Genomic DNA, 20,428 nt, shown 5'->3' with positions numbered 1-20,428 from the left:
TAGGGTTCATAATTGGTGACGCTATTGCAAACAGCGGGAGGGGCGGGGTGTCAATGACCTTAACTGATAAGAGAGAAGCGGGTGTAGTGGGTAGTTGTCGGTTCACCATAACGTACGAGGTTTTTAGGACAACTTGATGATGAGTTATTTCGAAAAAAATGTACTGAGTGGTATTAAAAGAAAAAACACGTGTTTAATATTTTTTCGAGTTCTTTCGGGTGTTTCAATTTGGCCAGTGAATTAAATATCACCCTGTATAAATTGAACCATAGAGACTCACTTAGAGATAAATTCAAGGAAATTGACATAATGACAGTGCACTGTCAATATATTTATGAGAATATTCTGTATGTACATAAAAATATTGTTAATTTTAGGAAAAACTGTGATATTCATAATATTAATACTAGAAATAAACATAAGCTCGCAGTGCCCTTCACACGGCTCCATAAAATTAAAAAATCATTCATGGGTAATTGTGTAAGATTTTATAATAAACTTCCAAACCATATTACTGAATTATCAATTAATAAATTTAAGAATTACGTAAAGCGCAAACTTATTTCTAATGCTTATTATACTACACAAGACTACAGTAAAGGGCCATAAAGTTTGCACATCGGTATTTAGAAAGAGAATATTGGAGGCAACGAGAATGAAAGAGACAACGCTCTACGAAGCCGAAATTCCGATGTGCAAACTTTATGGCCCTTTACTGTACATGAGTGATAAAACAACGTGGGATTAATTGTGACTCGAAATGGATAATTCAATGTATGTACTTCTTTGTTATGTTTTATTGACATTTAGATTTTATTCTAGAAACATTCTAGACTAGTATTTTTTATAAAAAAAATATGTTTGACGATCTCTTTGTGAAATTCTTAGTATTAAAGTTGATCTGTATAATAATCCAATATTACGATGGAATAATATTAACTTCAATAATTATTGCTCTGATAATTAGCTTAAAATAATATAATTATTATTATGTAAAACGTTCATAAGTGCTTGTTACTAGGCCTACATGAATAAAGTATTTTTGACTTTGACTTTTGACTTTGAAAGCGTGAAATTTATAAACGCACGCTCCGAGCGTTTAAGGTGCAGTAGGTTCAGCAAGCAGTTTTTGAATGATCGGAGCGCTTTTTTAGACGACAATTGACAATACGATTGCCAAATTTTTTCAGCAATCTTAAGGGTTTTCTCGAATAACTTCATCGAATTGAAATATTTACTTTCGCTCCCAAAACAAAGGTAACAAACGCACCTTACTAGTATATTAAAAATTTGTAGCAATTTGTGCACAAAAGCAAAAATTTTAAATTTGCTTCTAAGAATGCCTGATATTTTTTTGATCGAACTCAGCGATTAGGTCATAAAAATAAAATTCAAAATCTCATATACATGCCCAGGACAATGATTAGTATGTGCCATCTCGCTCACGCTTACGTCCAGCATGAGTGAGAGGAGAACCTGAACAAACGGGGCCGGGGCCTTAAGTTCGACTTTGACGCTGAACGCCATTGGTTGAAACAACATTTTGTAATCTATGTTGGTTGACTTGACAGTGCAAAGTCGAATGTGCTGTTTTACTATGTATCATTTTTTCAATCATACTAATGATTATTTTATAATCAAGACAAATAAAACTATTGAAACAGATTATATCGCGTATATTGAATACATACTACATCCCGACTCCCAACGATTCGAACCCTTTACAGCGTGCGTGGTCAACGGGTGACTGAGGAAAAACTTTACTGTGCAAAACTACCCACTTAAAAAATAATGAACCATCATAAACTATAAATTCTAAGGCCAGTTATACATGTAAAATTGGTTCATAAGGCTAGTTCTACATTGAAACTATTTTCAAGTAAAGCTAAAAATACGCGATAAAGCTATGCCGGGTCTAACCCTACACCTCTGCCCCGAGAAGATTTAATTCCCTCCTAAATTGTAGGAAGGTATCCCAATAGTGGACCGGCAAGAAACTCGGCGGAATACATCTTTTCAAAACAGAGTTTTCATGAATAATATAGTCATCATGAATATTTAAGAGCTATGCTCTTGTCGGTGGAGTAACGGCCATGCACTCCTCTCATTGCTGGGAACTTTAACTACTTCGTACGACACTACAGAAACTTAATCTTGTATTTGGCTGAGATATGTGAGCCTGTGCCTTCCTCTGCGTCTTTTCCCCTCAATTTTGCCCTCCAGGACTAGTTATATCCAGTAATTAATTACTTCTTAGTATATTATTTTCAAAAGATACTAATAATATAAGCGTACCATTTTTGCTGGCATAGGAGCATTTTCTTTATCCTGAAAAAAGAAGTATAAATAAAGCAATATATAAAATAGTTAAACGTCTAGGTTTTTGTTGCTAGAAATAAGATTTAAAAAGAAGCGAATTAGAGAATATCACTACGTGTTCGTGTCACTATAAAATTCTAAAAACTTGAATTGTATTTATTCCGCCAAAATGTAGGTATGTCTTAGAGCTGGCGGCTGCCTCGCACCACGTATCAGCATTGCGATACAGCGAGGAAATGCCTAGCATCCTTAGTACAATGCCTCAAGGGCCTATTTTAGATTTAAGCTAGTTATTAATTTCTTTTAGTAATACCACTGTTTATATCTTGTTTGTAAATAAATGTTCTTACTTATTAGCAAATTTCACTAGATTTAAAAGTAGTTTCAATTTTAGAAATTGTGCACACAGGAGACACAGCTCGCTCTCTCTATGGCCAAAATTCCCAGGTCTCAAAAAGCTGCAAAAAATCATGGACACTTTATGAATGAATTCATTCATAATGTGATCATGACATTTTGCAACTCGCTGTACTTGTATACATATAACTTACCAATGCTTTCATCACCCGCTCTTGCACACCGCCCGTCGCCTTCAGTGCCTCATTTGTAATTCCCTGAAATGTTTTATTTTTATTAGGTACCTATTAAAAATACGCTTTTTTGCAATGTTTCTAATTGTAAGACCTAGATATTTACCAATAGAAAGGCAGGTGATTCTAGGTCCCTCAAATACCAGATATTTGGTTTTAGAACGCCATAAAATCTATTACCTGTTTTTACCGGATAACGACTGCAGTAGCTTGTACCTAACTGTTGTAGCGCTAACGCGGGAGATGTTGCTATTAATTTACTAATAATGTAGGACAAGAGCACCTACCTACCTACTATTAGTCGGCATGTTGTATTGGTGTCCATAAAACCAATACTACAAACAATTAACTCTTCTAATGTAATATATTTTTTTATACATACCTCGAGGAGTAAATTATTTAACTACAGAAAAAAGGTTAAATTATAAATACATTTCTATTTTCTATTTATAGAGTCCTTTTAATTCTGCACCTCCTAGAAAGTGCCATGTTTTTTTTATCTACATATTTAAAAGAAGCCTTTATCAATGAGACATGTCGGCTCCGTTGGGCCTCTTAATTACAGAGTACCAATAAGTGTTACTAGACACCAAAAAAACTGTATACGAATTTCGCAGTTTCAGACAGGGGTTCCGCCAATATCGAGTGAATATCCCCAACATCAGTTACTATGCTGTAATTCATTCCATACTATAATATCTTGTATCACATACTGTGCTTTGTTATTATATTAGTATGGCTTGTATTGAGGGTACTTTGACAACGATATGTATTATATGATAATTAATAGTTACATAAAAACATTTATAAATGCTTTATGACTCATAAAAACACCAATAACTCAAGAAATATCCGTGCTCATCACATAAATAAATGCCCTTACCAGGAGTTGAACCCGTGACCACCGGCTTCATAGTCAGGGTACTAACCACACTCGGACAACGTGTAATAATATGCTAAATAAGCTTGGTCCCACTCTTATGGTGCAAAATACACTTGAGAAAATTGTGTTCACATGTATTGGCCTTTTGCTGAATCGATATCTTTGAACTTGAGTGCACTATTTTGGATCTGTGTTCCTAACTACCAATTTTGTATTCTGTTTTTAAAATTTGGTAAGGAACACAGATACCTAATAGTGCACTCAAGTTCAAAAATATCGACTAGGCAAAAGCCCAAAAAATGTAAGCAAAATTTAACGCAGGCACTTAACGCTTGCCTCTACCGGCGTATAACGCTGGCAATACAGAGAGGTAACGCAGCCAGAGTTATGGGTTAAATGCCGTAGGCGGAGCTTTTAGAAGGGGTATTCTTTCTATAACTTCTTTTTTTATTCAATTACTTTATTAGTATGTTTTAGTTTTATTTAATGTTATATAGTAAAAATTTTTTAGTAAGTAGTTTTATTTTAATTTATATTTAAAATGTTTAGTTCAAAGTTAATTTTAATGTTTATTTGTAAATAAGTATTTAGTAATAAGTAGTAAGTAGTAGTTATAAGCGTTTGTTTAACTTCGAAAATAAATGACGCTTTAAAATTTTATAAAAAAAAAGGTATTTTTCAAGTGTATTTTGCACCATAAGAGTGGGATCAAGCTTATTTTGCATAGGTATACATATTACACACTCTGACAAGAGTGTACGACTAAGGAGGAGGATACATATTACACGGTGACAGAGTCTGGATGTGTAAGTAGGGTTTGCACGACGGATTCGAAATGTATGGAAAGATCCGCGGATCCGGATCCAGATCCGGATAATTTCATACATTTCGGATCCGGATTGCAAACCCTATGTGTAAGTAATTCTTTGATATTCGTCTCAAGGTCATGTTGTTAAAAATAATAGTGAAATATGTACCAGCTGAAATAAAATAAGTATATTCAGACGTTTTACTTTCAAAAAGTTATTTTGCAAAGTTTACCTAAGTGTATCGAAATAAGAAAATTAAGTACATAATAAGAGTCAGGCTACACTAACTCTGCAACATATTTGATAGCACCGAGTGTTAGGTATTTCAAACGACATAATTTTATAGTAGTTTGACTTTTATGATAACACTTCCACATTCTGTGCTATCAAATAAGCTGCAGAGTTTGCGTAGTCTGATCCTGATTATCATACTTTTAATATAATGTTAGGGGTCATCCATTAATTACGTCACACGTTTAGGGGGAGGGAGGGGGTCAAGAAAATGTGACATATTGTGACATGGGGGAGGGGGGAGACACAAACTTTGTGACGTCACTTTAACTTCATCAGTAACCGAAATTTTTTTTTAAATTATTTTATTCGCCGTACATTTAAATAACAAGTTTTTAAAACGATAATCTTTTTTATTCTTTTAATTTTCTTTCCTAAGCAGTTTTGGGTTATAAAATTACTAATATTTATATCGTCAAAAATATTTTGATAAAATATTAATAATACTTAGGTACTTACTTAATTCGATTTGGCGATTTCGTAGAAGAAATGTGACGTCACACTAGGGAGGAGGGGTTTGCCAAATGTGACCAAATGTGACAAGGGGGGGGGGGAGGGGTCAAAAAACCTAGAAATTCGTGTGACGTAATTAATGGATGACCCCTTAACAAGCAAAAATTTAAGTTCGTAAAGCAAGCTCGCTTAAAGTGGAAAACCCGAGTAATTATGCTACATAACCCTCTCAACTGAGCTACAGAAGCTTAAACTACATGCATAGACGCATAGCGACATCTACTGTAAGAATTTTCTATATCAACGAGATTGAAGCCCCAAGTTATATTGAGATTTCACCAATAATAAGGTGCTTAGGTATTAATACTAAAGTAATTTTTATCAAGCAGATACGCCTGCTAGCGATAATACAAATTAACTAGTAAATTGATAACTCTAAATAAATACCTTTTTTTCCCCGTTGCTTAAGTTGTCCGTCTGAAGATTAAGCAATAAGATTAGGTACTTATTTTACAAGATTTTCTTTTGTAGTTTTATTCTGGTGTCTGTCTGTAATCAAATCCTACATGTCTGACTTACGTATACCCAAACCCATTTAACTTAAATGACAAATACCTAATGGAAACTGACAGAATATAGTTAATGACTGACAACGAGTTAGAGACCGATTCAGATTTCACCATTTACGGTTTCGATCTTATTTTAACCTATTGCGTGCTGTACACACTCATCGAGAGACCCCGAGACAGATCGAGAACGAGTGTGTACATGCTGCTCCCTTCTCGTCTCGCTCTTCCTTGTCTCTTCTCGCGCTTCTCCGATTGGATCGGAACGGTGCCGATACTCCCGGCGAGAGGCTCTCGATAAGTGTGTACATACAGCTGACATTAAAGACGCTTAAAGTAGGACCACACTACATACGACCACCGGACCAGCATGGCATCTCCCCCAAGTCCTCTTACACAACGAAGAAGAAGAAGATGACGCCTACATTAGCACGATGCACACGCCAGCCTAAGCTACCAGTCGCCTTCACCACGGCCTCGAAACCGGGGCCCGATCAAACGGCTAGGGGTCGTGGGTTGGATAACGGTCGGTAGTGATAAAGCTGGCCCACACCAGATCACACAGTCGTATGTTCAGAAGACGACGGAGGACCGTCCCACAAGGTGGGGTGCGACCCGACACAGCCTCCTCAGCAGAAATGCGGAAGAGGCCCCTCACACCGTTCCAGAAGGGTGTGGAATGATTATCCATTCATCCATTCGGTGAAATTATTTTTTTGCTCCGGTTAAATAAAAGCCTGTGTTTCTTTTATGCGGAGCAGTCAGCTCCCGTCTTAGTTGCACGTGTTAAAGCAACAATGTCATTTAACAGCATCTTTCGTGATAATGTTAAGGTTTAAATTTATGTATAATTTATAACAGTTTATTCGAAACCCCATCAGCAACGGGGGTGGCAAAAACAACGGAGCATTATTTTTTTAAATAACAATATTGTTATCTCCGAATGGACTGTCTCATAAATTAGAACTATATTAATAGGATGGCAAAATTGGTTTTTAAACGGTTTGTTCCCGTTCACTTATGACAGCATTTTTAGCAGTAGCCGAAGTAATGAAACAATACACAACTGTCAAACTCGTCACGTTTTATAGCTTCCAGAATGCCCAGTGGACCTCGAATATAGAAGAGTGACCGTGGGGCAAATACTCACTACCAATCTGTCACTTTGGTGACGTTGATGCACCAAAAAGCCACGTACCTTTCTGGTACTGCATGTGGGACAACATAGGCACAGGAAGAGCCACTTTTCCACACGCGTGAGGGAAAGTAGCTTTTTAAGTTACCAAATATAGCATCGTGTTGTCTAAACCAAGGTAATATTTTAACAACTACAATCGGAGAAATTTTTTTTTTTTATTTTATTAATAAAACATTTATAATGAAGGGTCAAAAAAAGCGATTGGCGTGGGTTACAATGCAAGCCGGAGCCGCAGGCGTATTAGGCGAACATTGTAAAAAAGCGTGCCACGAGCATTTTTTGGAAATTAGGTATCTCCCAACGAGTGACGGTGAGTTTAAAACAAGAACGAAGTAAGTGTTTTAAGCTGACACGAGTTGGGAAAAGCCTAATTTCCACACTTGTATCATAAATAAATAACTATTGTAGTAAAAACTTTTAAAAGGGAAAACGATAGTTTTGTGGTGGGATACAGCTCTTATATTATCTCTCACTTCGACTGCTAAGAGGTGGAGGCAACTGTTGGAGGAGCTGCCATGGAGTCACTGTAGACTTCAAACGTGTTTGCTTTGCTGTTCTTAACTTATCATTTTGCCACACAAATTTCCAGAAACTTGGGTAGTGTTGGGTGTTGGGCTATTCGGGATTTGTCTCGGCTTCACCCCGCCATATAGACGATGAGACTCCAACTCTGCTCCCGCTCTTACTACCGGCGGTGTAAATTCGCACTTCGTAATTACTGTAATTGTTTAGGTCGTTTTGGTCTACCAGGCATGTCAATTTTAGACTGTACTTTTCTTACGACAGACAACTAATATTCATCGAAACAATTCTAAAAACCCCTAACACAATTAGGTTGCGTTGTTTCATCACAGAGTTCCTATGGCCACCTCCTGTCTTCATCATCAGATCAGCTCGATGGGTATCATAATATTGCATTGTCATCCGATTTATCCATGCATGCAAAATTTCAGCTCAATCGGAAATCGGGAAGTGGGTCAAATTTAACTTGCAAGATTTGATTACAGACCGACAGACAGACAACGGTCAGGTGAAACTAAATAAAAGCTTGTAAAATAGATTCCTTATCCTTAATTTATCCGAAAAAGATATATAACATGCCCTAAAGGTACCTATACTTTTAGAGAAATGTTGCTCCAAGTGAAGCGCGGCAGCGTCGAACTTCACCGCCCTCCCCCCACTAAATCAGAGGTGGCTCTAGAAGGCTCCCAGTCTGTATCTGCTCAAGACCAGCTAAGAATCAACTGTGCCAAGTTTCAGCGCATAGTCACAAAGTGCAAGGTGTCGTGCACTATCAAACCAGCTATATCTATTCGCAACAAAATCATGGTATGCTTCAAATTTGGCTTGGCACCGACTTCAAACATATCAGTCGGTAACGCATATACTAAACAAAGGATAATAATAATTTTATGTCGTCCTTTTTTAATTCGATTTTCTTTTTTTTGGTAAAAGTTTTTATTGATAGTCGAGTGTGCTCAGGCCATAAAAAGGTCAACTACGGTGTTCACTGAATAAGAGATTTCCTTCGGCAGAATTAATCTTTGTATTTCTCAAATATATGTAAGAAGTGGAGCCACCCAGATTATTGATGCAGGTCTATATCATGACGACCGGTCTGGCCTAGTGGGTAGTGACCCTGCCTATGAAGCCGATGGTCCCGGGTTCGAATCCTGGTAAGGGCAATTATTTGTATGATGATGATACAGATATTTGTTCCTGTCATGGTTGTTTTCTATGTATTTAAGTATTTATATAGGTATTATATATATCGTTGTCTGAGTACCCACAATACAAGCCTTCTTGAGCTTAACGTGGGCCTTAGTCAATTTGTGTAAAAATGTCCTATAATATTTATTTATTTATTTAGGTGGGGGGTGCACTTGCATCAAAAATCTGGGTTTTAAGCGTCGGCGAAGTCTGAGGTTAATAATTGTTTAAGTGTAGGTTATATATCAAATTTAGTATCATTTTCAACTAATTCAAAGATGTAGACATAGATTTCATCTAAATCGGTTCAGCCGTTTTTGATTCCTATACAATCCAACACCTTCGTTTTCACTTTTAAGAGATTTTTTTGGAATAAAAACTATCCTATGTTCTTCCCCGGGACTCAAAATATCTGTATGCCAAATTTTCAAATCTAAATCGGTTCAGCGGTTATTGAATCCCCATACAAATTTCCACCTCCATTTTCACACCCTTAAGGGACGCTTTTTGAGATTAAAAGTATGCTATGTTCTTCCCTGGGACTGAAACTATCTCTGTACCAAATTTTAACTAAATTGGTTTAGCGTATTAAGCGTGGAAGAGAAATTAAAAAAATAGTTTTTTTTTTCATATTTTATGTGTTTTGTACTTCGGAATGGTGTCATTATGATATCATAAATAAATTCCGGAGCCCCAATTTATACGAAAACAATACCAAACTTGGCCTATGGCTTAAATGATATAGATATCAAGAAAAAAGTTGAGAGCCCGATAAAAATTTACATTAAAAAATCTTGGCTGCACTTCTTAAATCCATCCTTGGGTCCTAAGGACCAATCCTGCCAAAGGAAATCATTTATTCACGCAACGCCGTATTTTAGGACCCACACTATCGACTATGAACTTAGCCTTGTAATTTGAAATTGTATCTGTCCACCCTAAAAAAAATGAAAAATACTTACATCAAGTTTTTTTGTGACCGAAGTTAACCTCCCAAAATTATAGATAATCTACAAGTAAAAAAAATGTATATTACCTATACTGAACGAAAAATACTTAGGTACATTACGTACCTCAAAAGGAAAAAACGGAACCCTTATAGGATCACTCGTGCGTCTGTCTGTCTGTCTGTCTGTCTGTCTGTCTGTCTGTCCGTCTGTCACAGCCGATTTTCTCCGGAACTACTGGACCAATCAAGTTGAAATTTGGTACACATATGTAAGTTTGTGACCCGAATACGGACATGTAACGTAAACAAATGAATTTTAAACATGGGGGCCACTTTTGGGGGGTAAATGAAAAAAAGAAAAAAAAAATATTCAAACTATATCATGTTACATATCAAATGAAAGAGCTTATTGTAAGGATTTCAAATAATTTTTTTTTATAATTTTCGAATCAACAGTTTAGAAGTTATTCAAGAAAATAGGCAAAAAATGACCATTCCCCCCCCCTTATCTCCGAAACTACTAGGTCTAAAATTTTGAAAAAAATACATAAAATAGGTCTATACCTATAGATGACAGGAAAACCTATTAGAAATGTACAGTCAAGCGTGAGTCGGACTTAATTACAGTTTTTAATCCGACCCCTACGGATTTTTTAAAGAGATTTCACTCACGTTTCACATAAAAAATACATTGTTAACAGTGCCGGATTACTTAGAGTAGTAGTTTTCTTAGAGTAATTGGTGATAATTTTCTGATAAGATAATCATTTTAAATATTTAACGGTCTTACCTACTTACGAGTAATTGTAAGGTCAAATTAAAAATAATGTTTAAAAAAAATGTTAAATTGAGACCTAGCTTAAAGTTTTTTGTACTCGTCGACTTTAATGGTTGAATTAATAAAGACTTTGTAACCAATAAGCAAAACAAGCACGTTCAGGAGGGGCACCAAAATGCCAGGTTGAAAAAGGTGAACAAATTTTAAAATTAGGGACAGACACATCGTTTTTACCACACGATTTTTTTTAGCTGTCCAAAAGCTAATTTGCAAAAATAATGGCGCGTAATTCTTTGGGAAACAATCGGTAGCAGTAGAAGAGTCGTGATTACATGCATAGATTCGATTTCAACCCACTCTTTTGCGGTTCGGCGTTAGGTCTTATGCGAGGCCTTCTGCCTTAATTACACTTGGGCGTGGATCCAAATCCAAGCTTTCCTCTTTCGCAGCTAGGCCTACTGCCTTTCTCACACTTCGCCAATTCAATTCCAAGCTCTGCTTTCTTACATATTTTATGCATGAAAACAACCTCGAATATCGAAGCCTAAGAAATATCGAGCCCTATGCGAAGCTAGGCTGATAGAAAACTGTCCCATCCCTTCTCTGTATGAAATCCTGGATTCGCGCCTGGTTGGGACTAAAAGTAAAATTGCGTTTGTATATCGAAAAATTTTCGCGCTCGCTTCGCTCGCGTTTTCAATAACTTTATAAGGTATGATAAAGGTGACATTCGGGTGGCGACTGCAGCAACATTACTCTGTTGCAACGTTACTGCTGCAGTACTGTCAACTTCCGTGATAAAATGATGTGACTGATTTCCATACTAAAAGTAAAAATTTACAACTGTCTATCATATTGCGTTTTTATATCGAAAAATTTCCGCGCTCGCTTCGCTCGCGTTTCTATTACTTTCTAAGCTATGATAAAGGTGACATTCGGGTGACGACTGCAACAGCATTAGGTACTCTGTTGCAACATTACTGCTGCGGCACTGTCAATTTTCGTGATGAAATGATGTGACTGATTTCCATTCTCAGCTGTAACGCGGCAATGAACTTCTCTCAATTTACCAAAAAATCAATGTAATCTTGATGACTCGAGGGAGAGGTGCCCCCTCTAGAAATCCTTAGGGCATCAACATATCTTAATCCGGCACTGATTGTTAAAAATTGTGTAATATACGGAACCCTTGGAACGCGAGTCCGACTCGCACTTGGCCGGTTTTTTTTTTTCTCATTGAACTAAATTGTGTAACGATTATTTGGAATCTTCCACTCTAAAGGGAGTCTGAAACTAAATGTTGCGAAGACCGAGTACATGGCATGTGGCGGCACGGACCCCGACCCCATAAAGGTAGGAGACGATTTTGTCGTGAAAACTAATAAATTCAAATACCTTGGGTCCGTGCTGCACGAATCGGGTGAAATCGATCACGACGTCGACGAAATATATAACTGTATCTTGGATATTTAACTAAAAGTTTAAAATGGGTTCATAAGTTAGGTTATTAGAACCTGATGGAATGACGGTTTTGTTTCTTTTAAATTCTACAATTGTGTATGATGGGTAGTGTTATCTTCGAGCAACACGGAAGGGAGGCGGCATTCGCACTATTTCCCCTCTGCCGAGGTACAAGATTAGCGCGTCAATCTAATCTAGCGCGGGTAATAAAACTAGTTGCACTTGGATTTTTCACTAGACCGAGTCCAGACGCGCGCGTGAACACTGCTGCACAAAAATGCCTGTTTGCTCGGGTTTTTGTTATAAAAAGAGGTCGGGGACATCAAATTTACAAAAAGAAAGTGTTACATTTCACATGTAATATTTTTTTTTACATATCATACGTTTAATTACATTCAAACACAATTATTATATTTTAGTCTCATGTAATTGTTGGATTTATCGATTTTGCTCGCTCAGTACAAATTGCGGATCGGTCGAGCGACAAATCCGACTTCTCATCTCTCAGAATACAATAACATACTTCAACGAAAATGTGTTAGTGTGCGTGTTGTGACACTTGTCACTCGTCCGTACACAAAAAGAGATCGAGGTTTGCAAGATTTGTCTTTGACGTGTGTCATTTTCTATGTATTTGTGTCGTCATTACAGATTGGATTTTGTATGCAAGTGTGTGAGAAGTGCGACTGTGTGCACCTTTCCCCCCGCGAAAAATGGCAGAAAGATTTGTACGGTGAGATATCGCTTGGGCCCCTCCCTTCCGATGTGTCGGAAGCCGGTGTTGCTCGAAGAGTGTTATGAATAAAAAAAATAAGTTCAAAAACTAAAACCCGACTACTGCAAAACGCGCTCTAAAAAGTATGAAACAAGATAGAATTCTTATCTGAAATTATCATACAGGAAATATTATAAGAGTTACCATTTTTTAAATTTTAAACATCGTGAGGAAACCTGCATACATCTGCGAAGAAATTCAAAGGTGTATGTGAAGTCCCCAATCCGCATTGGACTATAGCCCAAAGCCTCTCGCGCATGAGAGGCCTGTGCCCAGCAGTGGAACGTATAAAGGCTGAATTATTTGTTTTTTTTATTTTTTACCATTTTTTAAATAAAAAAATACAAGGTAATATAATTTACTAATTTTTTTATATATATTTACAGAGATATTCAAAGCATCGCCGTGGTCGTATGCCACGATTATAAACTTTAACGTAAAGTGGCATACGACCATGGCGATCCTTTGAATATCTCTGTCAAATAATATATTTAAAAAAAATGTAAATTATATTACCTTGTATTTTTTTATTTGAAGTCACTTTATATTAAATACTTTTGCGAGGGCGTCCTCAGTACATGCAGAAATGCACGCAGAGCGCCGCATATATCGGGCTACGCCTGGCACCTTTGGCATGGAAGCGCCCTCGGCGCCCGGCTTTGGAGCGCGTACAGCGTGCCTCGTACGTCGGGCTACGCCCGACTCTTTTAGTATGAGAGCGCCGAGGGCGCCCGTCTTTGGAACGCGTACAGCGTGCCTGGTACGTCGGGCTACGCCCGACTTTTTTAGTATGAGGGCGCCTTCGGCGCCCGGCTTTGGAACGCGTACAGCGAGCCTCGTACGTCGGGCTACGCCCGACTCTTTTAGTATAAGGGTGCAGACTACTTTGGCATGGAAGCGCCTTCGGCGCCCGGCTTTGGAGCGCGTACAGCGTGCCTCGTACGTCGGGCTACGCCAGACTCTTTTAGTATGAGAGCGCCGAAGGCGCCCGGCTTTGGAACGCGTACACCGAGCCTCGTACGTCGGGCTACGCCCGACTCTTTTAGTATGAGGGCGCAGACTCCTTTGGCATGGAGGCGCCTTCGGCGCCCGGCTTTGGAGCGCGTACAGCGTGCCTCGTACGTCGGGCTACGCTTGACTCTTTTAGTATGAGGGCGCCGAAGGCGCCCGGCTTTGGATCGCGTACAGCGAGCCTCGTACGTCGGGCTACGCCCGACTCTTTTAGTATGAGGGCACAGACTCCTTTGGCATGGAGGCGCCTTCGGCGCCCGGCTTTAGAGCGCGTACAGCATGCCTCGTATGTCGGGCTACGCCCGACTCTTTTAGTATGAGGGCGCTGAAGGCGCCCGGCTTTGGAACGCGTACAGCGTGCCTCGTACGTCTCGACTCTTTTAGTATGAGGGCGCCCGGCTTAAAGAACGCGTACAGCGAGCCTCGTACGTCGGGCCACGCCCGACTCTTTTAGTATGAGGGCGCCGATGGCGCCCGGCTATAGAACGCGTACGTACTCTTTTAGTATGAGGGTGCCGAAGGCGCTCAGCTTTGGAACGCGTACAGCGAGCCTCGTACTACAACGGGCTACGCCTGACCCTGTTAGTGTGGGGGCGTCACGACCCTGTTAGTGTCGAGTTCGGTGCGTCACATAGGTACGTTTTAGTATGCTTCACCTGACCACTGCGAAGGCATTTTAGGGTTCCGTACCCAAAGGGTAAAACGGGACCCTATTACTAAGAATCCGCTGTCCGTCCGTCCGTCCGTCCGTCTGTCTGTCACCAGGCTGTATCTCACGAACCGTGATAGCTAGAAAGTTGAAATTTTCACAGGTGATGTATTTCTGTTGCCGCTATAACAACAAATACTAAAAAAAGAATAAAATAAAGATTGAAGTGGGGCTCCCATACAACAAACGTGATTTTTGACCGAAGTTAAGCAACGTCGGGCGGGGTCAGTACTTGGATGGGTGACTGTTCTTTTTTTGCCGTTTTTTGCATTATGGTACGGAACCCTTCGTGCGCGAGTCCGACTCGCACTGCCCTGTTTTTATTTTTTGTCCTGCAATATTTTACGAGGTGAATATTATAAGTACTTAGCAACTTTTACTGTGGGACCAATCCCGATCTCGTAAAAAAATTGGCTGTTTCATACATTTTGGCTGATCTGGACTTCTATACCTATTCACGTTATAAAATATTGCAGGTCATTAAAAAACTCCATGTATATGCGGCCAAACAAATTTCTTTTGCAAAAACCTTCTTTTATCTCCGTAGTCGCGTAACACGCGTTACACGCGGATAGATAGAATCCAGAGCGCTTGGTAGATTTGTAGTTCGTTTAAATTAATGTTTTATCGGGTGCATGCAAGTAAAGTCGGGTGCAAAGCTAACAATATGTATATATTTGAAATGTGCTAAATGATATACAACACGTTATAATTACTTTTTTTTTTGGTTCGTAACTTTAGGACTTCTAGAGGGCGCCGTGTTCATTTTTTTATGACCTCATATAGCCTATAACCAGCGGACGATTAAGACGATTCGAATGACACATCGTTTGTCAAATTATAATGAGTACTTTAGACGTTATGAGGGAACAGATGAACATACATACCCACATACATACCGGTCAAAATCATAACCCTCCTTTTGCGTTGCCGTAGTCGGGTAAAAATAAGTAACTACTTGTTTTTTACTTTTGGTATTTTATTATTCGATATGGTTTGACATTAGTACAGTATTATGTAGGAGTCTTGCCCATCACTAGTAAATTCATCATTCAGAGACAATTTCAATATGGCGGTTTGTTTACATAGTTAGCAAGTTCTATTGAAATAGACTTTAGGTGAAACTCAGGGTCTGATAATGAAGCCGGAAGGTGGTCACCAGTACCAATCAACCATGTAACCAAACCACTTCATGTTTAGGCTCGATTGTATCGTCTCGACAAGAGCTTTGACACAAGATTAATCAAGTCTCCTTAATCATCAAAATATTGTTTTAAAGATCTTGTAGAGACGAATCAAACGAGCCCAAAGACGAAGGGGTCTAGTAAGTAGGTTTTTTTTAATACGTCATAAACCGTAAACCTCAATTTTATTATGTTACTTGCTGCTACGGAACGCTTCATGGGCGAGTCCGACTCGCACTTGGCCGCTTTTTTGTTTGTTTTAATAATAGTTGCAGTTTAATGTAACAGAAAATTATACTTTTTTCAACTTGATGTACTTTTCTTATTTTTTGATAAAACTGGTTAATTATTTTTTAACATTATAAAGAGGATATTCACAGTCACGTGGTATGTATTTTGGACTAATCCATTCAGCCATTTCCAATTTAGAACAGTTAGAAGTCAACTGTGGATTATGAAATTTTTGAACGTTTTTAATAATTAGTTAGACCAAGTATTGAAAATGTTACAGCATGTTATATATATATATATATATATATATATATATATTTCTGATCTACTCACAATTCCCCTTTCGGGATCCCTTTGTTTCCCATAACCTTATTGTTTCGAATTTCGATAGTCAGAAATTGATATCCATATAATTTATGGACATAAACATCAATAGTCATATATTTTGTTAAGTATAACGTTTCATTGTTCTAATGTTAAACATCTATAATATTAAACGCTATAATCACAAAAGTTATAAAATGGATGAGTATAACATTCAAAGGTATATCAATAATTATTCAGAAATATTTTAAGCCATATATTTTATCGGACTAATGGTCGTTAATCATATCGTTTTAATGTCATTCCTTTGTTTCCCATAAACTTACTGTTTCGAATTTCGATAGTCAGAAAATGATATTCTCTAATATTCTAATATTTAGGAGCTATAATATTAAACATTATGACTTTCAATAATTATGTCAAACAAAGAGCCATTTTTAATGACTAAAGGGAATTCCGTCTAAGAAACCAAATCAATAACATCCTTCATATAATGAAAAAGGAAATCTGGTTCTTCAGGTAGGTTTGTTAGTTACCTTGTGTCCCTCAGAGCGGAAATAAGAGCCCCGCTAAGCGGGGCTCCGTCGACTCGTTGGCGGGACAAAATTGCTTAATAAGCTACATGAAAAATAAGAAATGGCGGGGAAATCAGTATGCCAAACAAAAGAAATATGTTGCCTCAGGTAGGTTCGTTAGTTACCTTGTGTCCCTCAGAGCGGAAATAGGAGCCCCGCGAAGCGGGGCTCCGTTGACTCGTTGGCGGGACGAAATAGCTTAATAAGCTACATGAAAAATCCGTTGACTCGTTGGCGGGATGAAATAGCTTAATAAACTACATGAAAAATTCGAAATGGCGGGAAAATCAGTAAACCAAACAATAAAAAATCTGTTTCCTCAGGTAGGTTCGTTAGTTACGTTGTGTCCCTCAGAGCGGAAATAGGAGCCCCGCGAAGCGGGGCTCCGTTGACTCGTTGGCGGGACGAAATGGCTTAATTAACTACATGAAAAATAAGAAATGGAGGGGAAATCAGTAAGCCAAATAAAAAAGAATCCCCAGGTAGGTAGGCAAGCATGCAATTTGTATTGTTTAATTTTATAACATTGTATAATAAGACCTTACAACGATTATTGTAAGCAAGTTTATTGCCTTCAACATTATGTAATGTAAGTAACAAATTTTATGACTAACAATAATCGGATGGATGGATATGCAAAAATCGGAACTGCAATTTATATTGTTAAAATTTATGACTATTGACAATATGTCTAATAAAAATTATAATGGAAAACGTTATGGACTGAAAAAATCGGAACAAAAAATGTATGGGAACCAATAGAGACCCATCCCTTTCATTTGGTACCCCACATGGTGTGTTTATAAGAAAAAAAAAAGTTTGTACTGCCGACTTTATGACATCACAGCAACTACCCCACTTTCGCGCTTGTCATCTCATATATTTGTGTTCAGGGCATTACACTGAATGCGTCGATACCATATTCAACCAAATCCGAGATGACATGAGCGAAAATCGATTTCTAAAAGAGTTTTCTTTTGCTTGACGCTTTACTATTATATATGTCAGCACGTCTTTTATTTACTTCAAGGATTTACAGTCATAATCAATTTCCGACGAAACCTAATGTCACTACTAGTCCCCAGGACACTGGCCGACATTGGCTGCGATATTTTATGTAAGGTTTTTGTAATCAAAAATATCAAAACTCATTATGGCTAAATTGATCATGTTGAAATGTGTTTCGTGGAAAGTTTAGTACTTTTCCCAGTTCAAAAGTTAGGGAGGGGGTACAGTATTGTGGACTATCGAAGCGATTATTTTCAAAAGCATTTATATTTTTAGAAACATCTAAAAAGTTATTTTAAAATAATACCTATATAAACTACCGAATGATGTTCCTACCCATAGTCTAATAAAACATGGTCTTTTATTCCCAGAGTGACACAGGCCTACGTCACAACAACATGGCCGCTATATATAGCGCTATCGCATATTATCATATAGCGCTGTCGCATGATGACGTAGGCTTGTGTCAGTTAGGTGACCTGGAAAAGACGGGAATGGAGTACCAGGCGGAGTATATTATTATACCATGTTCCTACCCACATCGGCGTGACGTTGATGATAATTATTTCACATTTGTTATTATTTTGTATGGAGTGATTAACCACAGACTTACACGAATAAATACTTACTTTTCCCTGGTTGAATGGTGCATCGACATTCTGAAATTAATTTAGATTTTTGAAACAACGAGTAAATACATGTACAAGTCGTGTGTCAATAATAATATTGCATTTTGTAACTCAAGGGGGTTATGAAAATACATACAACATTTATGTACGTATACCTATGGACAAGAAGTGAGATATTCAAGATGGCGGCCAATATTAGCCTACATAGCGACCCTAATGAGTTCCTTGTATGAAGACCCATATTTTTCTATAATATTTTTTTTATAATCATTTTTGCAAGAAATAACAGTAAAAATAACACGTATTTCCTGAAAGTTTTGAGTACCTACCTGAAATAGTTCAAAATATACAGCCCTTTAAATATAGAAAAATTCGTCGTCTGCGTCGCATCGAAATACGAAATCTCAGTAGTATGGCATTGTTTGTTACAACACAAAATTCACTCGAAGGGCTTTAACTTGTTTTTAATTTTTTAATACATAATATATTTATTTAATTATTTATTCAATATTTTAATAATTAAATTAGTTTTTGCGACATTTAAACCATGTTTTCCCGAGGGTCTACCTACAGTATGGGGTTCTTCAAAAAAGGAGTGTACAGGTTTTTAAAAGGTCGGCAACGCGCATGTAACACCTCTGGAGTTGCAGGCGTCCATAGGCTACGGTGACTGCTTACCATCAGGCGAGCCGTATGCTTGTTTGCCACCGATGTGGTATTAAAAAAAATGCACGCATACTAAGACTCTTTTGGTGTAAAAATGCGTCTAGTATGGCAACTATGAGAATTGGTACAAATGATGAATTAATCGAACGTTTATTAATCAATTATAAGCCCCCAATTATAAGTTCTTTAGATACTCGTAGCTCTAATGCTGATGCCACGCAAAATTTGACCCATAAAACCAAAAAAATATTCTAAATGTTACGGACGTGAAAGTGAGTATGATAGTATTTTGAACAATGTCTAATTTATGAAACTTAACAAACAAATAAAAAAGAAAAATTTGGGGCTTTTGTAGGGTTCCATTACTCAAAGAAAGAAAATAGAAACTTTATAGGATCACTGGTGCGTCTGTCACAGTCACAGCCTATTTCATCCGAAAGTACTGGATCACTTAAGTTGAAATTTGGTACACATAATCTAAATCTGTGAACCAAAGACGGATATGGAACGTAGTACATAAATGAATTTATAGATAGTTTTTTTTTGGGCTAAAAATATAACTCTTAATATATATCGCGTTATATGTCAAGAGTCGCAACGGTTAATCCAAATCGTGGTGTAGAGATCTATTTGGAAGACCGAGTTCTGCGTAGGGCCGAAGACCCCAAGAGACTGGGGGAGGCGTGCCCAGTGCCTACACTTGAGACCAAAGGTCGAGCTTCGAGAGATTTAGTGCTCAAACACAGGATAATAGTACAAGTGTCTAAGTGCGAAGGTCGAAAACTAAGCTCCGCGTAGAGCCGAAGGACTGGAGCCTCCGACAGGTGCGTGCTTCCTGCAATTTCCACAAATATCTTGATTGCCAAGGCCCATGACGTTGTTCTGCGTAGGATCGACGACCCGTATCGTTTAGGAGAGAAGCGCCCATACGCGCGAAGGCCGAGCTGTGGCAGGTTAATGTGTTTAAACATATTAGAGCATCAAGCGAGATCGAAGGTTTCCAACCAAGGACACTGAAGGCACATTTCCTGCAACTTCCACAAGTAGATTGTGAAAGCCGAAGGATGAACTCCACATAGAGCCAAACTATGAAGGCCTAATACATCCAAGAGAGGCGCGCCTTTTGGGTTCAAACACAGAATAATATTATAGTAGACACAAGTGTCTAAATGCGAGGGCTGAAGAACTAACTTCCCGCAGCTCAGCCTTCGGCCTCGCTTAGTTACGCTCGCCTAGCAGCCCTAAACGGAGCTCGGCCTTCGGCCTTTACAATATCTCGAAACTTACTTACGTTTCAGGAAGTTGGAGC

The 20,428-nt window shown here is 38.1% G+C and overlaps 2 long non-coding RNA genes across 2 annotated transcripts; both read right to left on the bottom strand.

The window, feature by feature from the left end:
- Window positions 1-2,273: 2,273 nt before the first annotated feature.
- On the bottom strand, window positions 2,274-3,314 carry LOC134801956 (uncharacterized). Its single transcript, XR_010145768.1, has 3 exons — window positions 3,292-3,314; window positions 2,871-2,933; window positions 2,274-2,328 (listed from the first exon to the last, which is right to left on the bottom strand). It is a non-coding gene; the product is annotated as an uncharacterized LOC134801956 (long non-coding RNA).
- A 2,473-nt stretch (window positions 3,315-5,787) lies between these two features.
- On the bottom strand, window positions 5,788-18,489 carry LOC134801958 (uncharacterized). The gene is made up of 3 exons (XR_010145770.1): window positions 18,454-18,489; window positions 9,782-9,829; window positions 5,788-5,822 (listed from the first exon to the last, which is right to left on the bottom strand). It is a non-coding gene; the product is annotated as an uncharacterized LOC134801958 (long non-coding RNA).
- Between the last annotated feature and the right edge of the window lie 1,939 nt (window positions 18,490-20,428).

This window comes from Cydia splendana, chromosome 23 (genome assembly GCF_910591565.1).
Source record: "Cydia splendana chromosome 23, ilCydSple1.2, whole genome shotgun sequence".
Classification (NCBI taxonomy): Eukaryota; Metazoa; Arthropoda; class Insecta; order Lepidoptera; family Tortricidae; genus Cydia; species Cydia splendana.
Note: the sequence above shows the minus strand (reverse complement) of the source record. Positions and strands in the feature narration are given on the sequence as shown.